This window comes from Ursus maritimus, unplaced genomic scaffold, assembly GCF_017311325.1.
Source record: "Ursus maritimus isolate PB19 unplaced genomic scaffold, ASM1731132v1 scaffold_12, whole genome shotgun sequence".
Lineage (NCBI taxonomy): Eukaryota > Metazoa > Chordata > Mammalia > Carnivora > Ursidae > Ursus > Ursus maritimus.
This window is the reverse complement of record NW_024423564.1, coordinates 56,632,761-56,642,743: the sequence shown is the minus strand read 5'-3', so window position 1 is coordinate 56,642,743 and position 9,983 is coordinate 56,632,761.

Below are 9,983 nucleotides of genomic sequence, written 5' to 3'. Positions count from 1 at the left end.
GTTTGAATCTTGGACTTATCCCTTGTTATCAGTGTAAATTAACAAATTTGTTTCACATGCCTCAGTTTTATTATCTATAAATTGAGAACAACAATGGAACCTACATCATAAGGTGATTATGAAGAATGAGTTAACAAGTGTAGAGTTCTGGAAAGGTGCCTAGCATAGAGTGAGGACTTTGTTCCCTCTTGAATGGTCTTCTAGGCCAGTATAGAGAAGGTATATGTGGGTTTCTGACTTGGGAGATCCAGGCTCAAGTCTTTTCTCTGCCAGCTGAGTGAGCTTTACCCAGCTGATCCCCCTTTACTGAGCTTTGTTTCTTCACAAATGAGCATGACCCCACTGAGTTGAGAAGAAGTCACAAAATAGGGAATGTTGATGGAGCATGGTTGGAACAGCATGCTTCCTTCCAGAGGTCTTCTGTGGCCACCACCCCTGAACTGGGTTAGGCACCCACAACCCTCCGGACTTCCTCAAGCTATGCATTCATTAACAGAGACTTCCTAAGTGAGCACCTACTATGTGCTGGGAGGAGAGTCATGAACATGACAAAACCCTTGCCTTCTTGGAACTTATGTTCTTGTGGGAAGATCGAGTAGGAGTAATTAAATAATAACCTAACTTCAGGATGGTAAATACCAGAGGATTCAGGGGGTGCCTTCGTAAACACAGCCCCTCCATCCTTGACACACTGGGTTGTCATTGCCCGCTTACGTACGGGTTTCCATCTCTGCTGTGAGCTCCTGCAATGTACCTCAGGTGCCCAGCACAGTGCCTGCTATACTGTAGGGGTCAATCAAAGTTCATGACCGAACTCTCCCCATGATTGAATCTAACAATCACTATGGCATTCGCGATTTTCTAATTATGATTTTTCCTTTAATAAATAGTCACTAAAAACCTACTGTGTATCAGGCTCTGGCCTCTCAATGCCAAAGAGAAAAGACTGTGACGTAGTCCTGTTATCAAAGAGCTCACGGAAAAGGGAACATTCTAGCCTAGTTGGGTAAGCACTGTGGCAGAGGTTTGCATGAGAGCAATGAGGAATCCAGGAGCAGCCACTCATTGCAGCTCCTGAATCCTTCAGGGATCCTTTGAGCAGTCAGACCTCACAGGGTGACTAGAAGGTGGCTTTGCCAGGGGGAGACAGAGTGGCAGGATTTTTACAAATCCAAACTGTAGATCCAACAGCAATGGCCTAAAAATAAGACATGTCCCCGATGAGGCTCCATCTGCTCCTCAGGCCCGTTCATGGGTCAGACCAGTCCTCCTGGGGCTCTGTCATTTCTCCACTGAGCACATGCACTGGGCCTTCGGACCCAGCTTCCTAACCTGGGGTTCCAAGCCCAATCCAAACAACCCATGCTTCTTCCCACCACTCTTGCATCCATTCAGCTCTGTGATCCATTCTGTACATGACCCCTGGCCTCAAAGTCTCCCACTCTGGCTCCCTTGTCCACAGAACGGAGACTGATTTAACTAACCGGACTTCATTTATTTCTGTGCTTGCTTCCATCACCCATTCAACAGATATTTACCTCATGTTTACCATCTGTTAGGTGCTCTTTTGGGTGCCAGAGATACAGAAGTAAATCTGAGATGAAGGTCCTTGCTTTCATGGACCTTATATTCTAGTGAGGGCAGACAGGCAATAAATTAAAAAATCAGCAAAAAATAATATATCAGATGATAGTAAATGTAAAGAAGACAAAGCAGGGAAGACGGACAGAGCATGCCAGGGGTGGTGGTTCTAGACTTGGAACTTCAAATATGGCTCCATGAAGGGCCTCACTGAGAAGATGATGTGAGAGCAGAGATACAAAGGACATAGGCAGCAAGTCTTGGAGAGATCCGGGAAAGCGTCCCAGAAGGAGGCAAGAACAGATGCTCTTTGAAGACCAAATTCATTCCCCCCCTTCCCTCTTCTTTTCCTTCCTTCCTTTTTGTCTTCATTTATTTCTTCACTCCCCCCAAAATATTTTTAGGAATATGCTAGGCGCCATGCACTGTATCAAGCCTTGCAGGTAGGAAGACAGTCTCGTGCTTTAAGGGTTCAAAATCTGTCGGTAGAGAAGGACAAGATAAACCAGGTTTCAGTGGAGGGTGTTACAGGTTTCTGTCAGAGGAAGCATGACTATTTCATGACAGGAAGTCTTTGGGCAGTCAGGTGAAGCCCATGGGCCTCTTTTCAGAAGAACATTTTAAAATACATAAAGTAAAACATATGCAACAGCAAAGGAAGTCAATTATTTTTAGAAAGAATTAACATATATAGAAAAAATCAAATTGGTAACAATTTATGAGTTTTTATTTACACATTAAATAATCAGATCTACAGGTTGATTAACGATTAAAATTTCAAAATATTGGTGAGCATAGACAGTTTGTGAGGTCGTGTGCAATAACTCCAAAGAGCTATGAAAACTTCTGTGCTTCTGTTGGTGATGAATCACACATATAGTAGATATCAGTGTGATTTGAGCCGACATTCATAACTGAAGGAAATGTTACAGTTTAGGCAAAGGTCAGTAAACATAAAAATGCATTTTATCCCCCATGCAAGTTCTCAAAGCTCCTCAATTCCCCCTGAGGTTAAGAAGTTGTGTGTTAGAGGTATACGTATGGCAGGCTCCAGAAGGAGAACCTTTCTAGAAGAGGTAACTTCATGGCTGTGTTCCAAGGGAGGAGGAGTCGGAGTTAGCCAGGGAAGTAGGGGTGCAGGGGAATCCAGGTAAAGGGAAGAACACAGTATGAAACAGTATGCCTCCTTGGGGTAAATGAAATTCTTTTTTTTTTTTTTTAAAGATTTTTTTAAATTTATTTATTCGACAGAGATAGAGACAGCCAGCGAGAGAGGGAACACAAGCAGGGGGAGTGGGAGAGGAAGAAGCAGGCTCATAGCGGAGGAGCCTGATGTGGGGCTCGATCCCATAACGCCGGGATCACGCCCTGAGCGGAAGGCAGACGCTTAACCGCTGTGCCACCCAGGCGCCCCCATGGGTAAATGAAATTCTGTGTGGCAGGAGCTCAGGGCTTGTGTAGGATTGGGTGGGAAATGAGGCGGGAGAAGTCGACAATGGGATCAGATCACAGAAGGTCCTGGGTTCTAAGCTACAAAATTGATCTGGAAGGTGGTGGGGAGGCCTTGAAGGATTTAAGCAGAAGAGGGACAGTCACCATCAGAGCTGCCTATGTCGGAAAGATCATTTTGGCAACTGTGAGGCTAATGGATTGGAGGGGAGGGGAGGGAACTAGAGGCGAGCAGACCTAGGAAGCTCTTTTAATTAGTCTGGGCCAGAGGGGCTCTATGTTCCAGGCAGTGGCCATGGGGCTAGAAAAGAGAAGATGGGTACCTGGGACGTATATAAGCCATGAGAACCTGTAGAACTTGCGAATCGATGGGGTGGGGCAGCAGGGGGAGGAAGGGATGAAAGCAACTCATTGACAGGTAAGCAGCGGCAAGCAAAGGAAGAGCAGCCAGGGGCTGCCTCTGTGCCTTTGCGGAAGCTTCTTCCTTTTCTGGGGATCCCTTCTCCTCCCATGCCGCCCCTTTCCTGGCTCAGATCACCTCCCCAGTTGCACCTCTTCGTCTTCCTAGAAGCCCTTTGCAGAGGTGGCCGGTTATCAGTGAGCGGCAGCCGGTAGGTCAGAAGCCCTTGCCCCGGCCCGTCTGCACCCCTGACATGCCCCATCCAGGGCAGAGGCCCCGCTGGTCCTTGAGGTGAGTCACGGAGCTCGAGCTGGCTCCATGGGACATCAGCCTGGCGACAGGGCACGTCACAGGGAACTGCCTGTCCCGCCCCAAGCCCACAGCAGTTGCCCCGGAAGTCAACCCGGAAGTGGGAAGGGCGCGATCCCGCGTCTGCGGAGGCGTGCACGTGCACGGCCGCTTTCCGGGGAGCGTTTCCCCTCGGGCAGCGGGAAGAGCCGCTGAGGCCGAGGGAGACAGAGAACGGCCTGTGCTTTCCAAAGGGCTTCCTTCCACAGTGTCTTATTGATTTAAGCTTCCTAACAATCCTTGGTGAGTGTGCGCGTGTGCGTGTACGTGCGTCGGTGTGTGTGCTCACACGCACACATGCACACGCACTTTCTCTGATTTACAGATGAGAAAAACACAACCACGGAACCTAAAGGACATGTCGAAGGCCACCCAGTGAGTGAGAAACAGAAGGTGGGTGGGGAAGAGAGTTGGGAGGGAGCACGTCCCCGCAGGTCTGTAAGGTCAGGGATTAGGGATGGAGGGGGTTCAGTGGGGCAAGAAAAGTTGTCAGCGTTTCCGAGGTCTCGCTGATGCTGTTCTTACAGCCTGGCCGCAGTCAGGCCCTGACGCACAGTGGCGGGGAGCAATGGCTCCCAGGGGTGGCTGCTGGCGGGGTCTGTCCCGTAAGCACCCGCAGCCTCTTCTCCTGCCATTCGCTCTTGCCCAAACCAACCCCTACACTCAGGCTTTTGTCCTGTGAAACATGCTCTCTCTTTTGTCCAGGGAGCGGGGGACGGCGAGAGAAGGAAGGATACCTCTTTCCATAATGACGTTCTCCAAAAATGTCAACTTCTCATTAAGGTTAAGGTAATACATTGTATTACCGGTCTTCTCCAGGTCTGTCCCTAAGCTAGCGGAGCCGGAAGGGGGAATACTCTGGAAAAAGTGTGAATGCAGGACTTTGAGACAGTAGAGAAGGTGCATTTTAATATGCAATTTGCCCAACAAGCAGGAATGCTGCCTGGGTCCCAGGCTAACTAGCCTCTGGTGTTAGCACCTGACCAAGCCTCTAGTTGGCACACTAGAGGTCCCAGGACATCTTTCTGGAAGGACTCTGAGAAGGAGAGGTTCAAGGCTACAAAGAGAAGTCAACCCCTCACCCTGTCACTGATGCTTCCCCTTAGGAATACAGTAGGCAGTCACCTGGGTCAAAAGCACAACTGTGGGGAAGCGTGGGGAGGAGGAGGATGGGTATGAGGAAGAGGAGGAAGTGGAGGAGAGGAAGGAAAAGGGCTGGGGAGGGTAAGTGGGACACAGGACGGGGAGCGGAGGAGGCAGGGGGAGGATTCATGGTAGGAATTTAACTGCCTCTAATAACAATTCCTGGATCTCTAGCAACTGCTGGAGAAGTCCAGCTTGCCCTCGGCACAGAGGACGGAGGGCACTTCCTCTGAGCCTGGAGGCCATGTAATCTCCACACTCACATCCAGGGAAGCCTGGGTAGGAGCTAGGCTGCCTGGGTCAAGCTCCCCCTCCCAGCTCCGCTAGCTTAGGGGCAGACCCTGAGAAAACTGGTTCCCTGGGCTGGGTCCAGGGTCTCAAGAGCCAGTAGGGTGAAGGGACAGGTGGATAGCCTGCCCTGGAAAGCCACAGAACTGTGACTCAGACAAGAGGCTTCTGCTGGAAGACTCTTGAACCACAGTGGTACAGGGGTGCTGGGCAAGAGGAATGAATACTTAATTTTAAAAAGTGCCTAGTTGGGGGGAGAGGTTCTGTACAGACTTAGATGTGAAAGAATACTGAGCTACAGGAATAAAGGTAAGCCTCCCTTGGTGGAGAATTTCCTTAGTGCTAGACGCTGTGTGAAATGCAGGAGATATGAAAATCATTATGGAGGCCCTATGGCTTGCATGCCTACTGTGTACGGAGGCTTTTCCTCCATTATCCTATTTAACACCTACCGCCACCTCCACGAGGTAGGCCCAAGCATTCGCACCTAACAGCGGAGGAGGCTCAGACATTCAGTCTCAGAATGCAGAGCCCCCCGCCTCTTCAAGCCCTCCTCACTCTCCAGCTGCACCAAGGGAGGCCGAGGAGGGTAAGCGACTCGTCACAGTTGAAAGCACCTGGCACACCGTAGCATTGGCAGCACAGCTGAGCCCATTTACAGGATTTCTAGTCTGTCGCCAGCTGCCAGGGCCTTTTTCTCAACTGGTGGCAGCTTCTTGTCATTTTGCAGTGCCAGGTTACAGCTGGCCCTTCCAGAAGGCATTCCATGCCCTGGGCTGTGGTTTTGCTCAGTTATCTCCCAGGGCAGTGGTGACAGTGCACCCGTGTGCTGATGGAGCCCGCATGCTGACAGAGAGGGCAGGAAAGGAGCAGCCAGGAGAGAGGAAGGAAGGGCCAGAAGGAGCCCGGTGGCAGGTGGGGCCTGTAGGGAGAGGGCAGGCTCAGGGGACTGGCTTCCTTGTAAACAGTGCGGCCTGCTCTAAAAATACCTCTGCACTGGACAGGGCACACTGAGCTCTCAGGTCTCCTCCAGAACCTTTCCAGGGTCCTCGGGCCCTTTCCTGAAAGGTCAAGGGGATGGGAAGAAAGTTGACTTGTGAAGAGTAGGATTTCCTTAGCAAGGAAAGTATAACAGTATTTCCTTCCTCAGCAAAACAGGAGGAGGGCACTTTGTGGGTTTTAGCAGCAGCAGCAACAACAACGATAGAAAGCAAAAAGCTTGTTTTATGTCCTGAGCCCTTGTTCCCTCTGTTGTAGTCCGAGGCCTGAGCCTCACTCAGGTCCATGGTCTGGGCCTGCATTCACAGCCTGAATTCAAAAACTGGGAGAAGGCCCCTGGGCTGGAATCTCCAGCTGTTCCCTTTATTGGGTGTGGGACCTATGACTCAGCCACTTGATGCCTCAGTTTCTGCAATTATTAAAGGGAATCATGACAGTGTTGACTTCAGGTGTGAAGAGGATTAAATGAGATGCTATTTATAAGGCTCTTAGCAAAGTGCCTGACACATGAGAAATGTTCAAAAATGCTTAGTATTACGGTATCTGGGAGGATATAACTATTCCTGAACTTCGCAGTAAGATCTAGTTTCAAGTGAAATTTAGTAGGTAGGCAAAGAGGGGTGTGGATAAGAAGAGGCAGAATGGGTCTGAATCATAGAAATCTTAAATCTGTTATTTGACAGATGGGAAAACTGAGGCGCAGGGAGCAGAAAGGAGTAGCCCAGGGCCAGACACAGTATTAGCAGCTGCCTGTGGGTTCAATATAACATAACCATGTAATGAGACCACTAAAAATCCTGGGTGACTCTAAGTCTGCCCCACTAAGAGTTAGGAGAATAAGGCCTTTTATTTATATAGCATTTTGAAGTTTGGAAAGCCTTCTTAAAGGGGGAGACAGACCTGAGTAGACCACTGCCAGAGGGTTGAGCTCCATGATGGGGGACACTTGTTGCCCCTGTGCAAACAAGTAGCCCAAACAGAACACATCCTTAGGTGGAGAAGTTCTGGATCTTTAGACCAAGCCCTTGAATCTGAGAACCATGGGGAAGAGGCCCAAACAGGAAGAGTTTAACGTGGCCTAAGAAGAGTCTTCTAACCGTGTGCCATCCAATGTGCTGGATACTAGCCACATGTGGCCTTTGAACACTTGAAATGTGGCTAGTCTGGATTTCAAAGACTTAATTTAAAAAACAAAAAATATCCCATTAACCACTTTCTTACTGACTTCATGTTGAAATAATATTCTTAGATCTACTGGGTTAATTAGATGTTATTAAAATGAATTGTACCTGTTCTTTTTTTCCTTTTTTTTCCCTGTGGCTTCTGGAAAATCTAGAATTACACACGTGGCTTGCGGTCTCTTTCTGTCGGGCAGTGCTCTTTGACCACCGACTTTGTGCAAGAATGGAGCAAGCTGTCTTCGCAGGTAATAAGTCTCTCATCACGGGAGATGCTAATAAAGTGATCATGCACTCGTTCGAGTAAGGTGGATAAACCCTGTAATCCCTCCAGTTCTGACTCAGCTGTGATTCTCACACAAGGCTCTGAGGAGCACTTGCTCTGAGGAACATGAATAGATGTTTTATAGGAAAAGAGATTGGCGATTGCTTTAATATGGGAAATTCTTGGTGAAAAAAAAAAAAACTAAGTTCCTTAACGCTAAGATTTCTCAGAACCTTCTAGACACAAAACTGTGCCGTGGGTCTTTATGACGGAGACATGTTCACAGATCATCATCAGGAAATTATTTATTTATGTTCATTCCTTGGGAATCACTGTCCTCAATTCTCAAAAGAACATGGATTCCGTCGTCAGACATCACTGAGTTCAAATTCTGGCTCACATCCTAGGTGACCTTGGACCCATGATTTCACCTTCATCAACTGTAAAATGAGAGGAAGCGCACTCCCCCCTCAGTATGGCTTTGAAGGTTACGTTGTGAAGCATAGCGAAAATGTAGTGCTTAATGCAGAGCAGGTGTTCAACAAAAGGTAGCTCTACCTGAGGACAGCCCGCCTGGGGGACGGAGAGTGGCTTCCCTTAGCTGGGCTAGCTCTGGAGTCTCCCTGTCCCTGCCCTAGCAGCTGACCCCACCTTTTTTCCCTCAGCAGCATTGAATAAGAAATTCAGTTCATTGGGGGTGGGGGAGGGGGACATAGGAAGTGTCCTCAAATCTGGTGTGTTTATAGGTCCAGTCAGTTTCCAACCTGAGACAACCATTTCCCTCTCCCTCCTCACCTCACCCCCCTCTGTCAGTCCTGGCCAAAGGAAGCCGCAGCCAGGCCTGGCAGGCTCCCTCTCTGCTCCCCTCCTCTGCCCAGTTCCCGTTCCCTCAGGCCTTGGAGCCCCCAGCAGATGGGCTGCCCTTATCTGCAGGCTCCAGGCCAGAGGAGGTATCCTCCGGTCACATGCAGCTCTCTGGAGGGAGGGCGACCTTGTCAATAAACACAGCCTATGCAAAGGAAGCAGGGAGGTTGAGGGAAAAGAATCCTTGAAGTTTTGGTGACTGGGCCAAGCTTAAAGGCCACCAGGCATAACCCTTACTGGCCATTTCTGTGAGGAATTGCCAATCCGTGCGGCTTCCCCAGAAAGAAATCCACGCAGGCCTTTAAATAGCCCTGGGAGCTGGGGCGTTCCCAGTGTGCTGCTGGCTTGATTCAGGCCTAATCCTGGCCCCGGACTGACCTTTCACAGTTTACAGAGCACTTTATCTCCGGGCTCAGTGGAGTCTCACAGAGCTCTCCCCAGAGTGGGGAGGTTTAGCATCACCCCAATTTACAAATGTGGAAACTGAGGCTCAGATTATAAGTGACTCGTCCCTGGCTACCAGGCTGGTCAAGTCTGGGCATGACTCTGCATGAGATCCACGCATATTCTGACGCCGAGTCTAGAGAGATCTGTCCATCACACCACAGTGCCTCCCACCATGGGTCTTCCTGTGGGCCCAGCATCGAGCTTCATGCTCTGGCTGTGCCCTGTTTCTCCTCAGAGAAGCCCACATTTCAGGGAGGAGTGGAGGTCGCATAAATGCCTCTCAATGTAATTGTGCTCAGGGAGTGAAACCACTCAAAAAAGGGTATATACTCTGTCATTCCATTTATATAAAACCATGTGACATGCAAGCCGATGTACGGTGACAGAAAGCAGCTGGGTGTTTGTTGGGAGAAGGGAGCCACGAGGAAGCTTATGAGACAATGGATGTGTTCACTCTATTAGTGGTGCTAATCGTTCTCAGGTCCTTACCTATGGAATCGAGCACTTCGAATCCCCACCGCCCGTTATTGCATGTCAATGACACCACCATAAGGCTATTTAAAAAGCGGAAGATAAGAGGGAAAAAAGAATGAAGGAGTTTGGCAGGCGTATCATAAAGAACTCAGAGAAGTTTTAAAACGGAGACACAAATTTCCTTCCAGGGCATAGGGGGAAGAAGAGAGAGATTCTTTCCCAATTTGGAGAGATCAGGAACAGTTTTTGGAGCAGGTGTCTGACCTGGCTCAAGGTCTGGAGAAGTAGGCTTAGGTTAAGAAAGATCAGGGTGGAATATGTAGGTGGAGTGTGCTTGGGGAATAGGGAGTGAAGTTGTCTCCCCTGCATCCCCTGCCCCACTTTCTTCCCCGTCCTTAGAGGCCTGAGGTTAAAACAGCTACAATTCTCTCTTTTCTGCAGAATCAGACCACGCCCTACTTGGCAGGCAGCTGGTTTTGCTAATAAGATTCTTGCCCTCCCCCTCCCCACTGTGCTGCTCATCCTTCAGGTCTGTTGAGACCCCTGC